Source organism: Gallus gallus, chromosome 11 (genome assembly GCF_016699485.2).
Source record: "Gallus gallus isolate bGalGal1 chromosome 11, bGalGal1.mat.broiler.GRCg7b, whole genome shotgun sequence".
Taxonomy (NCBI): Eukaryota; Metazoa; Chordata; class Aves; order Galliformes; family Phasianidae; genus Gallus; species Gallus gallus.
This window is the reverse complement of record NC_052542.1, coordinates 5,450,196-5,473,812: the sequence shown is the minus strand read 5'-3', so window position 1 is coordinate 5,473,812 and position 23,617 is coordinate 5,450,196. Positions and strand designations below refer to the sequence as shown.

The 23,617-nt window shown below is 36.9% G+C and overlaps 1 long non-coding RNA gene across 8 annotated transcripts in view; it reads right to left on the bottom strand.

Annotated features, from left to right (window-relative positions):
* Positions 1-23,617, bottom strand: part of LOC100858601 — a 126,831-nt gene that overhangs the window by 89,231 nt on the left and 13,983 nt on the right. Inside the window, exon 2 of one of the 8 annotated variants that reach the window (XR_005862883.2) lies at positions 5,974-6,167. The exons of the other annotated variants lie outside the window; for them this stretch is intronic. This is a non-coding gene — a long non-coding RNA (uncharacterized LOC100858601). The remainder of the gene's footprint in view (positions 1-5,973; positions 6,168-23,617) is intronic. 8 annotated transcript variants of the gene reach the window in all.

The following is a 23,617-nucleotide window of genomic DNA, read 5'->3' as shown; positions in this document are numbered from 1 at the left end:
TTTTGCAAAGTTTTGTAATGAATAGCTGTATCTAAAGAAGCTTAAGCACAGGAATGAGAAGGGCATTACAGCTGACAAGCCTTCTACATTTTGCCTACGAGAAATGAAAGAAAACTCACAATGTTTTTTTTGTCTCTACAACAAACAAACCCCAAACATGCTTTGTCTCTTGCTTGTACTGCAAATAAGATAATAATTTGGTAAATTTGGTCATGTCTCAAACAGCAGGTCCTCAAAAGCTGTGTTTACTCAATAAAAGTAGCACAATCATGGCACCACAGTGGAACCTCTGAGAATATGACCAATGTTCACAGACCACCATTCAAGGGGGATCTCTGCCAGTGACACAGCGCTTAGCTATGCATGCTGTCACAGGAAAACCCTTGAAAGGAACTTGCTTCATAGTCACAAAGGAGAAGAACAATCCACAGAGTGACTTCAATAGGAAGCAATGTAGTCTGAATCTTTTTATGTGCATCCTACTCATATTTATATTTTGTGTCTTATTTTTGTATATTTTTGCATCAGATACCAGAAAGATTTTTGTGTTGTGACAGTTAAAATCAAAAGGAGATTAACATGAAAACATTAGCCCATGCAACAGCTTTTTTTTGGTAATATAAGGTAGAAATTGTTCCTTTATTCACTTGCAATCTAAATTTGTGCTGAATCCATTGTGTCTAGACAAAGCATCAGAAAACCTCATGTGAGGTTCTGCAGTATTTTCCAAATCTTTACAAAATTATTTTAAAATATTTGGTTTAAAAATACTTAAATCTTCCTTGAAAAAAGAAAGCATCTGAGGAAGCATTTCTTCCTTTTTTATAACACAGACACACTAACACCTTCTTCATCCTACTACACACTTCAGTGGTGAAGAATGCATCACGAGGCATTGAAAAAAAAACACAAGAAAAAACCTGATATCTTCACTTACAAGAGAGAGCATATGGAGAAATGCCAACATTACTCGTAATAATGTGAAATTCAAAAGTGGCAGGGGAAGGAAAAGTACAGTACGCAGCAACAGAACCAAATGAAGCTTTGCTTCTGTACAGCTTTAAAGACTATTATTTGCCTGGATCAAGGACTTGTGCCACCAGTGGTCTTGACAAGAAACACATGGATGCATTTTATATTGGTGTGAGGATGCGATTCTGGTATTATTAGATCAGTCGACAGCATTCCCCTCAGGCAACGGGCATATTGTGAGCATAATGATATTAATTCTACTTCATTACAATTCTTGTAATGAAAAGATAGAAGTCAGAAAATATTCCAATGCGCCTTAGTTCTGCTGTAAGCCATTTGGAGGCATATTCCTAAGTCACTCCGTTACAATGCAGAAGTTACTTAAAAAGCAACACACAATTTTACTTTATCATTGGAAGGACTTAGTTATGCACCTCAGTACTGTAACCTCTCACCACATCCACTGTCTGGTACCACAGTATTTTATGAATACTGGATTGCATATGAATGGAAGGTGAGTAGGAAGAATCCACTCACACATACGGAGTGTTCATAGGGGTTGGTTTGGTAACAAAATTAGTTTTCATTCCAGCAATCACACAATTAAAATATGGATATTTCACCCAGCTATAGGTGTCAGGCAAAGAGATTTTGTTGTCTTCAAACTACCTTTTTCATCTACAGTTTTTACTTAAACTGTAACTTAATCATTCTTGCACTCAAAAAAATCTGTAATGCTTGCTGTGTACAGAGTTTGCAAAAATTTCTAATGAGAGCAAACTCTTAAAACCCCTCTTCTTTTTTTAGATAAACATATGTGATCTTTCCAGTCATTATCATTTTAACTTGCAAAGTGACATTATGCCAAAAAGAAGGAATTCATAAATTAGTTCCAATTTAGAAAGTTTTCTTGTCATTGTATAAATGACAGATCTTTAAAAAGACGACTTAAAATGAAATGCAATAAAAAAAATCCACTTTTGTGTCAGGTTTTTCTTTTCTGTTCTTTTTTTTTAAAGACTGAAAGGATAAAACAATGTGCTATCAAAAAAAGAAATGAGTAGTACAAAAATTACAAATGTGCATGGACAGGAGACTCATTTAAATTCTCAGATTGTTTTAGGAAAGCCAAATTTGGTTGGGACAGTAGCTAGGTGAAATGTAAGCAAAAAGCTCTTTGTAAAGTTAAAATTACTTGTCAACAGAAACTAATAAAGCAGGATGCACATCCAGATCCTTATTTCAAAACCTGTTAGGGGCTGGAGCTATTGACAATTTGGAAGAGTATTTGTCCTGTTCATTTCAACTATAAATTTGCTAATCATTTAATGGAGCCAAAGCTTCATACACACATCTTGTATTAAATTCCATTAAGGACTGTAAAATTTAGATGGAGTTGGAGTGTGATAGATAGTTTAGATAGAGTTGGATTTGGCTTTGAAATACCTTTAACATTTGCAAGCGCTTAGCTTGAATTCATTTACAGAAATGCACTCTGCTCATGAGAAATGATATGAGGAGAAGTATGAAAAAAGATCATTATTACAAATGATGTCAAGGTGAAAACTTGAGTGGAAACTAATGCAAGACTTCCACCAGTGAAGGAGGAAAAAAATATTGTAATGTGTGAAGGTTTTTCAAACTAGGAAAGAACTCTTCACATTGAAACAAATGAAAGACCACTCCAGGTAATGGCTACAGACAGCTGATGAGGTTTCTAAGACTGCAAAGATCCCTCATTGGACACTTTGCTTTAGTGAGATCTCTGCTCAAAGCCTTGCTTATTAGGAGTCCCACATAGCTGTTCTGGGCTCATGGATGGTAAACACATTAAAATACCAAACAGGGTATTGAAACTGAGCAGTTTAACCACAGCTATTAACCCAATGGAAATAATTCCCTGTCATCTTCTTGTTTCCTGATAAATACCAAGGGTTAAAAACAACCCTTTACACCCAGGATCTACCTGGTACGATAACTTCCTTTTTATGTTTAGTAAGCACGTTTGGTTCTGTAATACTGAGATTTTACCACCCTGCTTTTATATTTCTAGGTGTCTTTTCAGAAAGTTTTGAACTGCCAAACCAACAAGTGAAGATAAATTAATCTGGGCTGTTCAGTACCTCTTATCTCTGTTTTGACTTTCTTAGGAGCTCTCACACTGTATGAATTTTCAGCTTCATACTTTAGGCAAAGGAATATCCGAAGGAAGCTATTCTTTCTTACTTGTGATTTCACATTACTGCCCCAAGACTTCTGCATCATCACACAGTGTGAATTGCAAACAAATTCATTTTTGAAGAATTTTAATCTTTTGTATGTCTGTAGAAACTTCAGTTGAGGAACGAGTCTTCTGGCAGCTTAATGATAGCAATGTGCAGGTTTAAAATAAATATGTCTGTCACAAGCCAGTAAATAGCACAACAAAAATAAAATGAAAATAAAATGGAATACTTTGGCGTTCTCTGTTATGCAAGTTGGCACACAATTTCTGAAAACTGGTTTCTATAAGTGGTGCCATCAGCTAAGAGATTAGTATTTGATGTGCAGATCTACTGCCACAGTGATACTGGATTTAACACGATCCATCATTTTTACCCATAAAAACAGTGCTTGTAGGCACAATGTCCAAGCTTTCATTTTGAGTGTCTCTTATAGTATGACAACTTTGTTTCTCAATATTTATTTTTGTAAGAGAAGACTGAACATACTAAAAACATTCTATGATACCTTTACATCTCCTATACTAAATAAAGATAGATTTAAGAAGTTAGGATGAATCCCTCCCTTTAAATAAGGCAATTCCCTTGACTATGTTGAAGCTCACATTTCATCTTCAATATTGGATATTCTGGAGAAGAACATCAGAACTGGATAGGAATACAAAGACATGACTGGTTTAGCTTCCAGGAAAAATCTATTTAATTTTTTGAGTATTAACAGCTGCAAAAGTATTAAGAATTTAGAGCCATTCATAGATTATAACTTCATTCTTCAAAAGGAATACACTCAGCAAATACCTACCTTCCTAAGCAACAAATCTTATGTCAGAGAGAAGTGTGGTATCTGGGTATAGTGAGTACAATTGCAAGATAGTGAAACTGCAACTGATAGAAACTTCAACACGATTACAACTATCTGTTACTGCCACATGCAAACTTCTGTTTCTCCATTTTTCCTTGTGTAGATCTCTTTTTATTACTTTAACGGCTACATTTAAGGAAGAAAGTGAAATGATTTTTAGGATAATGTTTTAGTGCCTGTTTCACAATGGTTTTTATTGAGCTGTAAAGCACTTGCATGCATAGAGAGAAGAAGGTGCATTTTAGAAATAAAACTATTAAGCAACATTATCTTGCCATGGATCATTCCCACTGGGATAGAAGAACCATTTGAAAAGCATAACTGAATTCAGTTAAAATATGATACGTTTTGATCTCCATCTTACCTACATTTTCAGCATTGCATATTGTTCAAGTAACAATAATAAAGGCATGACTGTGTTTAGAAGTCTTTATCTGATCATATGTTGCACAATGCCTTTATATTTTCGCCAAGCTACTTGTAGTTGGGAATAATTTAAATATACCAGCCTCCATCTAGAGAAGTGGATAGACATGTAAGTTCCTAAATTTAATTGTTCATATATGGTCCATCACTAGGAATCAATGTGACATGTAAGCCCCCCTGAAAACATGCCTTTCCATATTATGGCATGAATGGACTGCAGGTAAATGACTACTTATATTTGAGACAAAACTACACAAATGTGTATCCAAAGTAGAATTCACAGAATTGACTTCATAAATTTTCTGAGGCCTGAACAAGAAGTACTGTATTTATCTTCTTGCTTGTGAGTAGACATTCACAGAGACCATGGAGATATGTCCATTGGTTATTATGATGTGACTGTTTACTGATTCTCCCTAAAGAAGGTAGAAAACCTCTCCCTTAAGTGAGTATTAAATTAGCATGTATTTTTCTGAACTGTAGGCCTCATATCCATTTTGTAAGTCACTGGATCCTTTGAGTGATCTGCACACAGGAGATTAACAATGCCTTTTGAAGTATATTGGTTATCCTATCACACTTGTGAACACTGCCTAATATAGAAAAGTAATATTACTACCTAAGTACGCAGTAGGGAAACATCATTTCTGCTTTACAGATGGCCAGGTGAGATATGAAGAAATTAGGTGACTTTTCCAATGTCAAACAAGAAACCTGTTTCAGAATGGAGAAAGTCTCGGCCTTCTGAGTTCTTGGCTGATTTCCTGAACAATCAAACTATTCCTTTCTTCTGGCATGAATAAACCTCTGGTTGCAAACTGGGATGCTGAAAGCATCAGTTTATTGGATAAAAAAAAGCAAAAGGAACCATCTGACACAGTATAAAATAACCTGTACGGCCCCTTATCCAACATCACATCCCAAAATCCCATATGAAGTTAAATAGCACAGGGATTAAAAAAAATAAAAGAAGAAGAAGAAAAATTAAGTATCTTAGACAAAGAGAAAAAGATGTTTCAACTGAGGCATGAAAATAAATGTAGATAATAATTACCACTTATGCAATGCTTTTCATCTTCAAAATGCTGTATAAATATTACTTTAAAAATCCTCACAACATCTCATGAGGTGGGTAAATATTAAGCATAATGTAATAAGCTATACCCTCATATGATTCAAGCCAATTTTCATACTGGAAAACCAAGAAAAAAAGGTTGAAGGGCTAAAGAAGTTGGTTTAAAGCACCTGAACTGCCCGCTACCTAAAGAATAAAAAACACACTGCCATCTAAGAGGGCTATAATTCACACAGATGTACCAGAGCCAGCTGTAATTAATCAAGCATGGACTTAGCACAACATGGCGACTAAGGTTCAGTGAAGGCTGCAGAGGCTTCCCAGACTCCAGACAAGTATCCTAGGACCGTCAGCAGAGGCTGCATTCAGTACTACATGGTTACTAGCAGGATATGAGTTAAATAATTAAATCTGACCTGAGTACCATGTACAAAGGGCTGTCATTCATCTAGAAGGTAGCATGGTCAGATCCAAAGCTGGGACTGGAACTGCAGAACTGGCTCTGAAGTTTTCTCCCACGGTTCTGAGGCAGCCATGGAAGCACACACAACAAGGCTACTTCACATATGATGGAGCTGCAGTGGAGATGGAGCTTTTACACCTGCAGAGCCTGCCAAAATAATGTAAAAGGGCAAAAGGGAAGGTGCTAAGTCTAATCAAAGACAATGTTTTGAGCTGAATAAAACACTTAACTGCATGGAAAATTCCATTAGGTTGATTAGATGCTTGCCTTAGGGCCCTCTTAAAACAACTGTTAAAAAAAAAAAAGATAGCTATTGCAATGCGGCTTAAAAATATTGGAAAAGCAGGAAATGGAGCTTATTAGAGCTCAAATTAGATCCAAGATTTATGTGAAGAACATTTGGCCTCTTTAAAAGGCGTTCTTAATCCCTAGATGGTTTTTATTGTTTTTATTATTATTATTTATTTATACAGTGCCAAAGGTATACATGGCACTTTACAGACAAATAAAAAAAAAACGTGGGTCCTCCCCCAGAGAGTTTACAATACCTAATTCAGCAAAGAGTTAAGTACGCAGGGAACTTCATTTGCAGTACTAACCTCCCTGAAACCAAGGAGATTCCAAAAAAATCACCTTATTCACTTGGCCATCTTTTCCAGATGAGACCTTCTGGTCTCACTCAGACACTCAGACTTAAGTCTCAGATGGAAATCTAGTTCATAGGAGTAACTACTTGAGTTCTGGTAACTTTTATTGAGCAAATCTTCCAGCAGTGTTTTCTTCTGAGTTATATATGACAAAGATAAGCCTAGGCAACAGTGAAGTGAAGCTAACTTGGTTTTGCACTGCTAGGTTGGCTTCAGTTAAAACCTTTTACTAGTATTCGTAGTATTTTCCCAACAGTTAGGCATTGACTGAGAAACAGCTATGAAATATGGTTCATGGCAGGACAGGCAACTGAATTCGGAGCTTGTTCCTTCCTAGTGCTCACTGCTGTCAGCCAGCTGTTTCTTCAGGGATGCGCGGCCTGTTCTCTATCTACCCTTAAGACTACTAATAGGTTGGACATTATTACAGCGATGTATTTTTATATCCAAAGTATTACTGCATGGAAGCGTTATTACTTATCCTCCTTTGCAAACTAAGAAGTTTTGCTTCCCCTTCAAAACCTCAGATTATTATAGGTTTTATGTTTGGAAGAGTCTCTTTGGTGTCCTGATGCCCCTATTTCCACAAGCAGAAAACCAGAGCTACCTCAAGCTACTTCTGTTTTGGAGGGCAGTAACGACTACTCCAAATGTGCAACCCTATTTGCTTGCATATAAACTTTTAATAATGTTCATTAAACTTTATTAGAATTGTACGTGCAGCCAGATCAGGGTTACAAATTACAAAACCTCGATCCTGCAAACATGTCAGAAGCTTTATTCAATGAGAGCAAAGAAAAATGTCTTTCTAAACTCATATCCTTAAACTGAATCTGTATCCTGAACATAATGCCTTTTTTTTTCCAGAATAAAGATTAAAAAGTAAGGAAAAAAAATCATGTAAAGAACAAAACAAAACAAAACAAGTAACTCTGACTTTTTAAACTCTGCATCTTTTTAAAAATCATTCTTATATAGAAAAAAAAAATCAGATGCAACAGACTAGGAAATGTCAATGAATCACAGAATCACAGAATGGCCTGGGTTGGAAGGGACCTCAAGGATCATGAATCTCCAACCCCACTGTCAGGCAGGGCCACCAACCTCCCCATTTACTAGACCAGGTTGCCCAGGGCCCCATCCAACCTGCCCTTGAACACCTCCAGGGATGGGGCATCTACAACCTCTCTGGGCAGTCCATTCCAGCACCTCACCACTCTCCTGGTAAAGAACTTCCCCCTGATATCCAACCTAAATCTTCCCTCTTTCAACTTAAAACCATTTCCCCTTGTCCTGCTGTTATCTACCCTTTCAAAGAGTTTACTCCCTTCTTGTTTATAGGCTCCCTTCAGGTACTGAAAGGCTGCAGTGAGGTCACCCCGCAGCCTTCTCTTCTCCAGGCTGAATAAGCCCAGCTGCCTCAGCCCGTCTTTGTAGGGGAGGTGCTCCAGCCCCCTGATCATCTTTGTGGCCCTCCTCTGGACCCTCTCCAACAGACCTCTGTCTTTCTTGTACCGGGGGCTCCATACCTGGACACAGTACTCCAAATGGGGCCTCACAAGATCAGAGTAGAGAGGGACAATCACCTCCCTGTCCCTGCTGGCCACCCCTCCCATGATGGAGCCCAGAGCACACTGCTGGCTCATGTTAAGTTTGTCATCCATCAGGACCCCCAGGTCCTTCTCTGCAGAGCTGCTCTCAAGGACTGCTCCTTCCAGTCTGTATAGATGAATGAAGAAATAAAGTGTGACTGCGTGTAATGATGTCCAAACATCCCGGTGAGATGAGACCCTGAAGCGTGTTTAAGTTTTGCAGGAAACTTCACTGGCAAAAGGATCAAGCCTACAGAGGCTGACACATAAACCCAGTGATACTAGTAGGAATTTCCTCATTGATAAGCTCTGCATCAGAAGCAGATCAACAGTTAGTGTAAAAGTCATTGCAGGCAAAGAAGAAACCATAAACATTTTTAAAGAAAACGGACATCAGTATCATAAAGCCAAGGTCAAACTCCATCACCAAGACAACTACTTGTGAAATAGTCATACCTGTTTTGGGGCTAAGCGCAGTTTTTATGGTTATTTATTATTCTTGAAACAAAAGATAAATGAATCCATTTTTTAAAATGTATTTATTAAACTGAGCATTTTTGTTTGAAAAAGAGAAATGTTTCCTAAAACCATAAGCAATAAAACTACTTTTTTCTGTTGTTTATATCTGAGATGAGACCGTGTATCATTATTCATGCATAATCTGATTCAAAATGATTCCTTGCTTACAATTTGTTTTGTGTATTTTCTGATGTAAGCAAGAATTAATATACCCAGGCATGGAAAAAATATGCTATATTATCTTTTATTGCATTTCTTTAGAACATGCCATGCATCTTCTTCAGCTTCCCAGAGACATTCAAAATAGCCTGAGGAAAACATAAATAAATACACATATAAACAAGGCCAAATGCACTAACAGGAAAATGATATAAGCTACACTCACATACAGCTGCATTCAGCGTATGGAATATAAGCAATGGTAATCATATCCTTACTCTGGATTTTTCAATTGAGATAAAAAATTACTTTATGTTTGTCTTGTTTGGCCAATAAGCAAGGTCAGAGTACAGACACAGTCACAGTTTGCTGTTTGCTGTTTGTTTGTGACAGTTGCACAGTCACTGAGAGAGATTTTGTAATAAAAACAGAACTGCATGATTTCAAATGGTGGTATTCAAGGAGTGATAGACGTATGTGAAGATCCAGCAGTTCTGATAGCCAGAATAGTTCAGATGAGGAATTACTGTGTACATTTGGAGATTTACCTTCAGATCCACCCCTTCGAACCTCATTATGCTTCTTGGCCTCTCTTTAATTTCTTCTACCTGCTATTTCTCTTACACATTTTCAGTCAGTTCTACATGAGTGAAAGGTCCCATGCTGCCTTATCTCAATGCAACCTACTTGATTCTTTTGCCTTCTGATTTTGTAATACTTTTTTTTACCATGGTGAGTCAGAGAGCCTTAAGCTTTTCATATTGTGTAGGCAGGCATCTCCCCTGAATTTCTTACTGCTACTTGTGAGGGAAAAAGGAAAAAAAATGCTTTTCTTTTCTTTCCCTTTTTTCTTTTCTTCTTTTAAGGTACAAAAATACACCCATTATGGTAGATGAATTTGGAGTATGATAAATCTCAAAAGGCTATACTGATATAACCAATTTAGGTTAATTCCTGTTCTTTTTATTGCAATAGAATTGCCATGTTGTTAGTTTGGTTTGTAAGTACAGAAAATACCAGAAAAAGTCTTCAGAATGCTAAGGGACGACCTCTCCTTGAGTAGTTAATCCAGGGGGCCATTCTTTGCATTCACTTTCTCTACAGATAGTTTGTTTTTTATTTAATTTTACTATCTCTTTTAGAAATTATTTTAATGTTTCACAGCAATACTGTAGAATGTATTTTTCCAACTTTAGAAACAGATATTTTAGTATAGGAATAAAATAATTAAAAACATATTTCGATGTGTTTTCTGCTTTTTTAAAAATGTTTTAGGATGTTGTATAGGTGCTTATGGTAGTCAATACATCTAGAACAAAGTAAATGAACACAGAACCTATTCAGTTCCAAAAGTTCCCAGTGAACTTTTAGGTTTACACACAGAAAAATGATCTCTACGCATCTCTTGGGACTTGACCTATTTCATGAGAGAACTTAGGCAAAACATTGGTTTCACAGTCTCTCAAAACTATATCCTTACTTTCAGCTACAAACTTAAGGGACGTGGGTACAAAACTTTGCAGTTATCATTGACTTCTGCTTACATGCAACAATATATTTTTGTGTCATTTTAAGAAATTAAGTTGGATGTGGATTGAATTGCTTTCCAAACTGTAATTCTGCAAAAGTAGCTCTCAAATTCAGATATACGAAAGATGAAATAGATAAAATATCTCTGAATGAATTATCTATGATAGTAACTGGGTTGTAAAGTTTGACCTTATGAAACAATTAATGTGATGACTATTGGCAACTAGACTGTTGGAGATCTATGGTATTTCAGGGCCTGCTACAATCTTCTTCTGTACGCTCTTCACAGCCATAAAAGCCCTCTAGCCCGTCTTGCAACTAAAATTAAAGTTTATTCTTACTAATCTTTTCACAACAATGGATTCTAAAAGCAGTTGTGACTTAACAGAATCCAGCCAACGCTCATCTTTGTGAAAGAGATCCAAATACCTTCAGAATTTCTCTTTCAGTCTAACGTTTAACAACAAACTATACATTTATTTGTAGATTCACTTATAAATAAAATAACCAACTTCTCATCTATCTGATTTTAATCATGACACATTTTGTGGTTAATGTTTTCTAAAAACAGTCATCAACAAGGAAGTACTACAGATCTGCAAAGGCATATATGCACTCAAATTCTAATGATTTACTGGGGAGCAGCTCAGTAATGATGCAGATCAAAATTTTGATTTTTATTGATAGATTAATCTTCAGGAGTATAGCTGCTTTTGAAATCTATACCTTTGATATGCTGTGTATTTCATCAAGAACATTCTAAAACCCAGATGATGATGCAATATGTTGACCAAACTTTACGATCAAATTTGGCCCTGGAGGTGAATCTGAGAGATACATATACACCTCTGAAGGCAAATCAGCTACGTGCAGATCAATAAGATCACACAAAAATGTAGCTAGAACACTTCCAGGAAGCTCACTAGTAGGTTTTGCAACCTGTCTTTCATATTTAGATTTATCAGTAACCATCATTCTATATTACCAGGCTTTTTTGTAAGTCTGTATTACCATTGGTTTCAAAGCTACATCTGTTTACTCACTATTGTCCCTGCTAATCCACATCCTGATGCTCCAGAACAAGGAGCTGGATCCTCTGTTTTGCAATATAATGAAAACAGTATGAATGATCTTATTTTAATATACTTTCAAATGGAAACGTAGTTTACTTTCAACTCTGGAGTTGAGATATTTCCAGAATATTGAAACTGCAATCTTCTTTTCTCATAACTGAGGTCAATATTTTATTCTGTTTTTAGGATCAAGAGATGAGTAAAGTTGGAAAGATTCTCAGGAGGTTTCTAGTCCAACCCTCTGCTCAACGCAGGGTCAGTTACAGTCTGTGAAGACTGGACAGGACTTTATGCAGGTGGATAAACTGAATAAACTCCAAGGATGGAGACTGTTCAGCCTTCCTGTGCCTCTGGTTCACTGGTCATGGGGGGAATATTTTCCCATCATCTCCTCCCTGAACCTCCCTTATTTAACTTGTCCCTCCTGCCTCTCATCCTACACCAGGCTCACGCTCCACCTCCTCATCGATATACTTGCGGGTGCTTTGGGCACTACGAGGGACACCCCCTCAAAAGCCTTCCCTTCTCTGGGCTTGGTGAGCTCCACTGCCTGAGCCTCTCCTAACAGTGAAGTGCTCCAGCACTGCTCGCTGTGGTGGTTCTCTACCAGTGTTGTCTTCTGATTCCAAATATGTTTTTTTTACCATATTTTGGTATGGCCATGATATTTCTATTTTGTCTTATGTTTGTTGCCAGCACACCGTGCTCCTGAGCTTACTCATTCTTACCTTTGATGTTTATACTGTGTCCCCCTTTTCTAGGCACTTAATGAATTATTTGTTCACAACTCCCTTGAGGAAAAAAAGTTGGTGTAGTAACAGTTTTGTGCTACGAAGTAATGGAAACAATGGAGAGATGGTACTTATTAAAATATGATCACTGACTGAAGCCATATATACAGGACATAGTTACAAAATAAATTAATTCATGTTCTTGCTCTCTTAGAAACAAATCTGTATATTCACTTTTGTGTTCATTCAAAATCACAGGAATGTTCAGCTGGAAATTGCACCTAATTTCAATCACAGGACTCTTCTATGCTCCTGACTGCTCTTTTCCAGTGATTTAACTTAACTGCAGCACAGTGAGGCTGGGTGAGAGCAGTGAGAGATGACATCACATCTGTCTGAATTAACAGGGTGATAAATAAGTACAGTAAGCCCAGATGAATGGGTCAACAAATAAGTAGAACTGTTTTTCCCATAGCAGCTTAACATAAATCACAAGAACTCCAGTCTTTGGAAAAGTCTCCTTTAAAGGAAGACTAATTAATTTCACATTCTTGTTTTTCTGAATGTTAATGCTTTTTATAGGTGCTTAACCTGAACAGACTTTTCACTTTTTAAGTTTTAATGTGTCATGTGTCTTTAATAACTGCTAGGGGTTGTTTCTTTCACCTTTTTTTTCTCATATTCACACCATATGTACTTGTACATATTTATACTTATTACAAATGCTACGCCTACTTTGTCTGTTAATCTATAAATTACTAACAAATGCATACATTAAATATGGTCTACCATTTTTTTATTTCTCTGATTTAGTTTCACTAAAAAAACCAATTAATGATGGAGTATCTCTGTGACTATTTCTATAGTCTCAGGCCAAGAATGATGGGAAATGCTGATAGCTGTAAGATATTATCTACACAAAGAACTTGAAAAAGTGTCAATATTTGTTTGCTACAAGAGAGCTGAAATTGGAGCTAGTAAACTCACTCTAGTGATATATCAGGTCTGAGAGTCAGGAAGCATAAATCTCATTCTGCAAAACTACGAGGTTTTCTTCTGAACTCTTACTGTCCTGGTGTTTACAAGATAAGTTAATAGACATTTAAGCAGACCGCCTTCAAATTGAATCTATAATTATTTAGGATAACTGTGACATTAATGTGATGAGAAAATATTCATAATATGAATTCAGGACTAGGAGATACGAAGGAAGAGCTATGAAAGACAAAGTGGAACTCAGGTCTATTTCTAATATACAAAAAAGCCTACCATCTTCCTATCCATACAGTGATTAAGCTTTATCAGCCATACAACAATTGCTGCCCTTCCTTGTCTTATTTTTTGCATTGTCAGAAATGGAAGCTGCCTTTCAAATGCACTACATGTAAAAATCACCATAATTAAAGGAAATATTTCATTTCCATGAAGTTAAACGGAAAATTAGATAGATAATATATTATATATATATGTACATATATATATATAAAGAATAAAAAAAAAAGGAAGGATGGAAGGAAGGAAAGAAGGAAGGAAGGATGGAAGGAAGGAAGGAAGCAAGGAGTTTAAAGCCTAGATGTTTAGACAGCCCTGCAAGCCCCCTTGTGACCTTACTCTGATATTTAACAAAACATTAATCTTCTTGCCAGCAATTATAAAGAATACAGTGATGTAGCTGGGACTCAGTGAGTGAGTAATAGTAATTCCATTGTTCTCTTTTATTTATGCCTTGGCTGTACCAGGCAGATGAGGTAAGTTGGGGCTTTTTATATGTTATTATTCTGAACTGGCAATACATAAAGGCTGATTACACAAATATCTGTCTGTTTCTGAAGCACTGTTTCACACCTCCTTCCAGCTCATGATCAAAGCGTTTCAACATTTTATTATGAAATCATGAATCCCCCTTAGTTTGCATATGAATTATAGTCTTTTTTTTTAAATGCTGGTGTACAACAGTGACAGTGCCTTTTGAACCAAGGAACAAAACAAGGTGTTACACATTACTTCTTGAAGGCAACGACTCGCTGAATAATTCTGTTTGTTGGAGCACAGTCCAACCTCCTATTGAATACAAAAGCTTTGAGACCAAAGAACTTTTTTTTTTTTCTGTGAACAGGCCACTGATTTTGTCTCACTTGTAAGGAGAAAAAAAAAAAAGCCCTATTAACAAGTTGAGAAAGCGATGCCATGTAGGCGTAGTTGTAACAAATCTAAAAGATCTCTGCCCTGCTTTTCTGAAATTCAGTAATACCAAATACTGAAAATAGTGCAATTATCCAGTTAACAATATCCCACTGTACAAACTTTGCATTCCAAAAAGTTTCAAATGAGTTTCACATTTGGGCCATAAAGCAAACTAAGAGATCAGCCAAGAAGGTGACAAAGCATAAGCCCAGTGGGCTTTAAGCAAGTATCCTGGTCCTACTTCTTGGGAAACTGTTCATGTATCATTAAGATTCATACTTAACTAAATTCTAAGGACTAATTTCAAGGATCTACTTCATAATGAAACCCACATTCCTCAATCCTTCTGCTTCAAACAGGGAGGGGTTAAGTCACCCACACCAAATTTTGACCCTCTAAGAAACCTGTACTTGAAAGTCTTAGAACTGTGGAGTTGAGATTTCTGTTGACTTATACAAGAATAACATCCAGCTGTTCCAGTAGGACATATACAGCTAATCACAGAATCATCGTAGAATCCTAGAATGGCCTGGGTTGAAAAGGACCACAATGATCATCAAGTTTCAACCCCCCTGCTATGTGCAGGGTCACCAACCACCAGACCAGGCTGCCCAGAGCCATATCCAGCCTGGCCTTGAATGCCTCCAGGGATGGGGCATCCACAACCTCCTTGGGCAACCTGTTCCAGTGTGTCACCACCCTGTGTGAAAAACTTCCTAATATCCAGCCTAAGTCTCCTCTGTCCCAGCTTAAAACCATTCCCCCTTGTCCTATCACTATCCACCCTTGTAAACAGCCGTTCCCACTCCTGTTTATATGCTCCCTTCAAGTACTGGAAGGCCACAATGAGGTCTCCCCAGAGACTTCTCTTCTCCAAACTAAACAAGCACAGTTCCCTCAACCTTTCCTCATAGAAGAGGTGTTCCAGCCCTCTAATCATCTTAGTGGCCCTCCTTTGGACGTGCTCCAAGAGCTCCTCATCCTTCCTGTACTTGGGGCCCCAGGCCTGGATGCAGTACTCCAGATGGGACCTCACAAGAGCCGAATAGAGGGGCACAATCACCTCCCTCTCCCTGCTGGCCACCCCTTTTTTAATGCAACCCAGAACACAGTGGGCCTTCCGGGCTGTGAGCGCACACTGCTGGCTCATGTCCAGATTCTCGTCTACCAGGACCCCCAAGTCCTTCTCCGCAGGACTGCTCTCAAGGAGACCTTCCCCCAGTTTGTATAAATACCTGGGATTGCCCCGACCCAAGTGCAGCACCCTGCACTTGGCCTTATTGAACCTCATAAACAAATGCCGACAGTTGTTCTTTTACACTGTTTTGCTCATATACCTTATTGTCCTTCTCAGACAGTAGCCTGAGAAGTGGCCTATCCATATAAAATGTATTTATAATTTAGGATTTTTCAAGTTTGCTTTACAGAATAGAAAGGACATTTTATTAGGTGTTACTATCAGTGATTCGCAACTACTCATTTTGTTAAGTCATGCCAATAGAGCCACTTGAGTCAAAACAAGATTAGGTCCATAATTCTTGACCTCTTTTATTTGTAATGCCATCTTCTCCCTCAGTTCACTTCTCTGTATTGGCAGAGACAGATTCAGCTCATCTCTATAAATCTGATAATGTCTCCAAATCAAAATTTAAGGTGGGAGGGTAATGTGAAATTGCTTCCATGTTTCATTACTGGCCTAAAGAATGAAGGACTTAAACACTGATTACAGCACTTCATATGACTATACAATGACAGAGCATATAGACAAGGTACCAGCCTGGGTAAGCATTCCTGGCTTGTTAAAAGATGTTTTTCAGAACATGGCTAGGTGGCTAAAGTAATTGAAGTTAATGCAGCATTTGTTTTCTGAACAGCTAAAGGCCCCGCTTGTTACAGTGAATTGTAATTTCCTCCTGTAGTAAACTGATGAGGTTATCCAATAGCAGATGGAACACTACAACTGCTAATGTAACCTGGCTGTATTAGTATTATTAGTGGGACCGCAGCTAGCTCATGTGCTGGGGTGGTGAAAACTCTCATACATCTTTTGTCATATAATATATACAAATACATATATACATATATTTTTGCCAGCCAGTTCTGAACAATTGAAAAATTTTGCAAAACTGGCTACCACTTCAGACCTTTCTCAGATAACTTTGAATATGTATCTTTTACCTTATGATCATTTCAGTGCAGCCTGAAACCATGGTGAGTTTAGATTCTGCTCACTAAGATAATTAGATTTTCTATTATATAGCATTATGTTGTGTGAGATTAACAATTATGTTATTATCAATATAAATATGTTATTATTGAAATGAATTAATTAATATATAATAACATCTAATGTTGCTCTAACTCCTAAAGTTAATAGAAGGATCAGACCAAAAAAGGAGACATTGCCTGACTTAATGCCTAACTTCAGAAAGCAATGCAACTGGTCTTATTCACAGGTGAGCTGCAGCTCTTAGTACCTTGCAAAAATCAGTGCTCTCCATGCATTAGACACAAACTTACAAAGACAAGAATTCACACTCAATGCTTAAGCCTTGTTCATAATTTGCTGCATTGCTGAAGCACATGTGAGATATATCAGACCCCCAGCAGCTTTGAAGCTCATGTTCTATTCCTGCAAAATAGGGCCAAGTTATGGATTTTATTGTGCTCATAACCCCTCTATTCTGTAGCCTGTGCTAGCTTTAAAGAAGATATCTAATGTTATCAGAATGAGTTTTTAAGATGATGTTCGAGAAACAAAGCAATACTTGAGAAAAGTAGTCTAGTCCTCTCTCATACTAAGATACATTAAAAGTGTTTTGATATACAAACACATAAATATTTAATTCAGGTACTCATAACACAAGTTTACATCATTCCTTCGAGCTACAAATTCACATAGTACTGGAAACCATAAGAGATAGGAAAAGACACCTGTAACCAATTCTGTAAGAAAGACTTTTTTTCTTAAGAAAATGTACTTTTGCAGGACAGGTACTTATATGACCAACCCTGTACATTTCTACTTCAAAATTGAATTTTATGGAACAAAATTAATCAAAGTTAATATGACTTTATTGATAGATATTGCATTAGCTATACTTAATTAGACCACAATGACAACTTCCTCTAGAACCACTTGAGTATCACTCACACAGAAATCATCACCAAGGAGCATTCAAACAATATACATTTCATGTAGAAGAGGACCATAATTAGACATATATTTATCAATGCAAGCTTTAATGGAAAGACTTAGAAAATCTTCATTCTTTATCTCTTTTCCACTTAACAGGACTGAAGTATAGAGAACATGTCAATCTTTATGTAAAATGCATAATTATATTTTCAATATTATTAATTCAGAATTATACTGCAAGTTGCATAGAAATTTGGAGAACATCTTGAGGCAAAGAGCAAAATGGCATTGTACTGTGTGCTGTGCTGATGCAATTAATGTGTTAAACCATGTATCCTGCTGCTGGCCCATGTAGCTTCATATTATCTGCCTGGAAATATCTGGTGCTCTTGCAGGTTAACTTGAGACAGGAGTGTTCACAGTCCTAGAGTTCTGTGTCAGAATGACCTCCAAAAGCTGTAGCATGTAGAGTAATTAAGCTAAGTATTGTTGACTTGAAGACATGTTCAAGAATAAAAGAAAGCATCACAAACTCAGCACAACTGGGAGAAATCCTGTGGACTAAATTATTTTGATTTCAGATTTGTGAATCAGTGGAAAAGATGCTGTAACGAGCTCTTATTAACCAAAAGCAAAGTAGCAAGTGGTTACCATTTAAGAAAAAGACTGAAGAAACAGAAGGTGGAACAAGTTGTCCTTATGAGAGTAAAAGAGCTTCCAGCTTCCAAGGGTAGGCCCTTGGTTTTCTGTGAGAGCTCTGGCTGCAATAAAGTTTGCTGAACTTTTAAAGAAACAGCTAAACGGCTGCTGCCAGAACCCTGATGAGGAATTAGGAAAGAGATGGGCACCCTTCTGAATTAGGAAAGAGACTGGGGAAAAATGAAGGAGGAGCATATAAATACTCGGCAATTAACATACATATCTTCACATTTTCTCAGAAACGTTGCCCTTTTGTACCCTTTTCTCTCTCCAGCTGCACAGGTTACTAAACTGCTCAAATGGATGAGGAAACTCCATTTTTTGGCTCTGGCTTGGCATTCTACACTTCAGACTTCTGTTGTATGGGGTAACGTAATTTGCCTTACACTTGTTGCTGCCATATGGAATGTGGTGTAGCCCACCACTATTTCCACTTGTCACTGCATTTAATGCACATTTCCAAAATCTGTGCTTACTGTTGCAAACATAAGTCTAGGGTCAGCTTCAAATCAATTCCTGTAATAGTCTTCCTGATAATCTTGCTCCATCTCCTTTGCTGCATTTCCTCTTCGTAAATTGCAAGCCAAGCAGAACTGAGTAGCTGTGATTTTCACCAAATTTTCTTATTACTTTGATGTTTGTTAACTATTTCACATTGATGCTCAGGCTACAGAGATATTTTGCAGGAACACCTGAAAATATTGTCCTGACTATAATTACAGAAGCATTAAATAACGGTTGTAACTTTCATAACTTTAATACAATTCCTACAGTAAGGCTGGAATGTGGTGTCAGACAGTAAAATACTAATGTAACAGTTCAAAAGCTCTCTTGGCAACCAGCTTCAGAGGCACATGGAAGATAAAATGCATACACACACTCAACAAGATTTTTCACTAGAAATTTGAGTCCAAGACACCTCAGTGTCCTGGTCTGTCACTCGCTAAGCCCACAATCAAGGCATCCTTTCCCCAGCACCCTTAGGTTTGAAGAGACACAGCTCATTGCATCTATGCAGCCATGGGGTTCACCTGTTTTGTACAACATATGAGAGAGTCTTTTTAACCTACTTTTCGACCTCATGGATAATTTTGGAAGGGAAAATTACTTTTTCTTCCATTGAAACCAGTCTATGTTGCCACCAGCCTTGTGATTGTCTCACACAGCTTAACAAATTAACAAGCAATTAAAGACAGATAACTTAGCACTTATAAGAGAGTCCAACATCACTGGTAGTAGAAGACCCTGCGTTAAATGCAGAGTAGCCTAGACTATTTATGAAGCTTCAGGCTAGGCCAAGGTCTACCTTGCTAAGGGATCGAATTCAGTGAGATTTTGGTATTTACTTCCTAATCTCTACACATCAGAAATATTTGCATAAATGAAAGGGGATGAAAATTGTGTTTCCATGTCTCTTTGTGTCACCTCAGGTGCAGAAACAATTCAATAAGCATACAGAAAAAGGTAATAGACTGGCATAAGCAGGTAAATATCAAGTATACAGCTCCTAAATCAGCCACGTGTTGCACGGCTGGGCAGAACAATTTTAAAATCGCTTTCAAAGTCAGACTCTGAGCACATACAGAAAATGGCCATAGGATTAAGTCATGGAGGATTTTTGAAGATATCTTTTGTCCTTGTAGCATCTGTTCTCATTATGAACTCATTTTCTTATCTATAATTGTATCCGTTTCTTAAATCTGAATATTTGACAAATATTTCAAGTAGCCAAAGTCTGAAAGTAATACTTTCAATATGGTTAATTCATTAAGAAAGTTAAAAGAAAACAAAACATTTGCGCCTCCTTAATGTTTCTGCTTCCAATGCCATTTTATATTAATCTGTAAATTACACTAAGATTTATCTATAAAATCTCAGCACATTTAATAAATTGAATTAAGATGCTATTTATATCTGATCACATTCTTCCCAGTCATGAGACTGATGTAAGACCATCACTTCAAGCAGATATTACTCTCTCAGACATTTTCTTGCTCTTTATTGCCAAGGTCTATTGTTAACTCTTCATAAAAAGTCTTTCTACGGACTGATATGTTGCATGGGTTCCCTAAAATGTCTCCCTTTATTCATGCTGAGATCATATCTGCTGATTTTGTAGCTATTCTCCTCCAGGTTCTGTACTGAAGTCTCTTCCTTTTTGAAGTTTCTATTTTCATAGATGACCATTACTTTCTTATATTTAATTCCTCCTAAGTGCTGTAATTTCCCAAATGTTTTTAATTCCATAAGCTGTTTCCTGTGATCTTCTCCAGACTACTTCTCAGCATGGTTTTCAGTTTTCTCTGGGGCTGTATTTTTTTTATCCACCTCTTCCTCCTCTCTCTTCCCTCAGCATACAACAGCACTGGCCTCCTTCAGCCATAGCTCATTTGTCTGTTTAGCATCTGTTTGTCATTCATACCCCTTGATGTTATAACACTCATCTTTTTCATATTCTCATCTATAGCCCACTGTGAATACTTTCACAATACTTCAGAGTTACCATAGAGCATTTAGTTCCATTTCTCCTAATAGGATATTTTCTTCCTTATCTTCAATAGTCTCCTTCATTCTCAGGAAGTTTTAATATTGTCATCACTGTTTTAAATGTAATGTTTCCCGCAGCTAATCTTTAATTAGAAAGCTGTAATGGGATAATATATTTGCAAAAAAACCACTTCTCTGGCCAACAAATATAAGAATCCACTCCCAAACGCAGGGTTTGTCAGATGCCAAAGTGCAAGCCCTCCATTACTTTTATTACAGATAAGAAAGCCCACTAAAAATGTCCTGCTTTGTCCGAATACTCAGAACTCATGAATGTTGAAAACAAACTGGTATCACTTCATGGTGGGTGGGAGAAATCATTGCAGAATAACTTTGGGTAGAATAATTGCTCACACTGATACGTAGTGGGTACTCTTCTCAGTTTTACCTCCCCTGTTTCTCTATGATCCAACAATGGCTATACAAAGTCAGACTTTGGTCAGCATTCTGTCCTGAGGCTAAATGTATTTAAACTGTTGCCCTGAAATTATTATAATCACTATTTATTTTTGACAAACCTTGAAGGTGAGAATCATATATCAAGGCCCAGTTGTGACAGCTAAAAATTCACTTTTTTTGGTCACGTATGTAAGGAAACTTACAAACTATGCATGTGAGAGATAAAGTGAACACAAAACAGATGAGGAAAACCCAAGGTAACGGGATGATAATGGCTAGTGCAATAAGCAGTGATATTGCACCTCAACTGCTTGCCTGTGATTAAACTAATTCAATAACCACTACTATGCTAAGAAAAGGAATTGATAGCAAAATGGTAATTTATTGTCTTCTCTCATCTGTAATTAACTCAGCACCAAAGTATTTATTAGAAACATATTTAATGTGTGCTCAGTTTTGGACATGCCACATGTTCTTCTACTTATGATGTCATACTTTGTGTTTGGACTTTGTTTTTTTACCACTATATAAAAAGACCAGAGCTGAAACTGGAAGAAGTCACTAGATATCAGTGCTGAATGTGAGATCAATTTCATAGGAAGAAATTCATGTCTCTAATGAGAAGTTTACTTTAATGAAATGAAGGAGATCAAAGCTGATAGAAAGCAAAGCTATGTAATAAAACAGTGATTTAAGAAGTCTGGGACATTCATTTTATTTTCATTGTAAGATAGGTTACTTGTCTTACTGTTTGGTATTGTTTATTCTGGTGTCTGTACATGGATTTGATTATATTAATTAGATTATTGGCCAAATTCTAAACTGTTGTAAATCAGAATTGCTCTCCTGACTGCAGTGACTGACAGTGACTTATACCAGCCAATGATCTAGCCCTCAGTGTCTTACAAATACAGGATAAAGATTTTGCAAAACTTCTAAAAAGTTTGCTTGCTTGTGAAAATGTTCCAATTAATTGCAGTTTTGCAAATGGATAGAATTTCTTGCTGTAAATACTTTAACTAGTATTATAAAATGAATTGAAATTTAATTAAAGATGAAAAAAGCACAGTGGAAATTTTTAAAAGGACAAAACCAGCAAGAAACACTCCCAGATTTGAATGACATTTTAACAGTAATCTGAACCAACATCTGAAACGTGTTATTTAATTTTAAACATATACTAAAAATTATTTGCTTTCAGCTTAGAGCAAGTGTAGACTTGATTATTGTTCCAGAGTTTTTAGTTATTTTCCCCTGAACATTTAGATGTAAACAAACAAGGATGTTAATTAAAAATGTTACTTCAGGCATGAATTTTGTCAGAGAAGTTAAACAGGGTTGGACTCAACCAGCAGAAGGTAGGGCAGTCTCTGGAGGAACTGTTCATGCTGTAAATGTGTTTACAGAAACAACGATTTTCTGTCAGAGAGTTTTAAGTAAATGCCTTAGTAAATAATTGAAAAATATTACATAAAAAGACAATCAAATGTGTGTTCATCTCTTTTGATACATATATATATATATATATACATAAAACAAACATGACATTTTTCCAAAAAGCATTTATGACCCTAAGAAGCTGGCCATCTTTAACTGGGGATTGTTGCATCCTGAATTCCATAATTTCTCCTTGTTTTCCAGAGCATTCCCAATGGCACTCTTTATGCTTTCACCACTAGAACTTCTGTTTCACTACTGTTTATGAAATGTTTCAGTACAAAAGGGAAAAGGCAAAACTGATTTCTACAAAGAAGAAACCAAAAGCCTTTCTCAGGTTCTGAATCGGGCTGCACGCACTTCTAGTGCTGCCACAGAATGTGGCCTAGACATCTGAGCAGAGAAGGTGCTATGAGAGCCTAGACAGGCTACAGGCCAGGACCTCAAGGCACAACCAATGAGCTCCTGCTCTCCAGTTAAGATGTAGATAATGAGACCTGTTAGACTTCAAGCTAGAAAGCATTTATGTATGTTAATAGTCAAAACCTACAAGAATTGATGCTTCTTGAATGCAAGAAAACTCCACTGGAGAAGGAAAACCGCATTCTGCCAGATCACTGTATACACAAATTCAGATGAACATGCATTCTTCTGCAGTGCAGTTTGATTTATGCAGTTATTTTTAAGACAGTATATCCTTGTGTTTTTTTTCCAAGAACAGATGCATAACTTATTCTTTTGGGAACTGATCCATTTTACAGATTTCCTGGTCACTCTCATTATCTGCCCCTGTGTTACTGGGAAACTGATTTAAGCATGAAAGCTCAGTTTGTGCAGGAAAGAAAATCAATTTAATTTAACATAGATGACTGATGCACTAACACGTGTATACTGTGTTACACGCAACTGCTGATACTTATCAGTATCATTTAAAGGGCAAC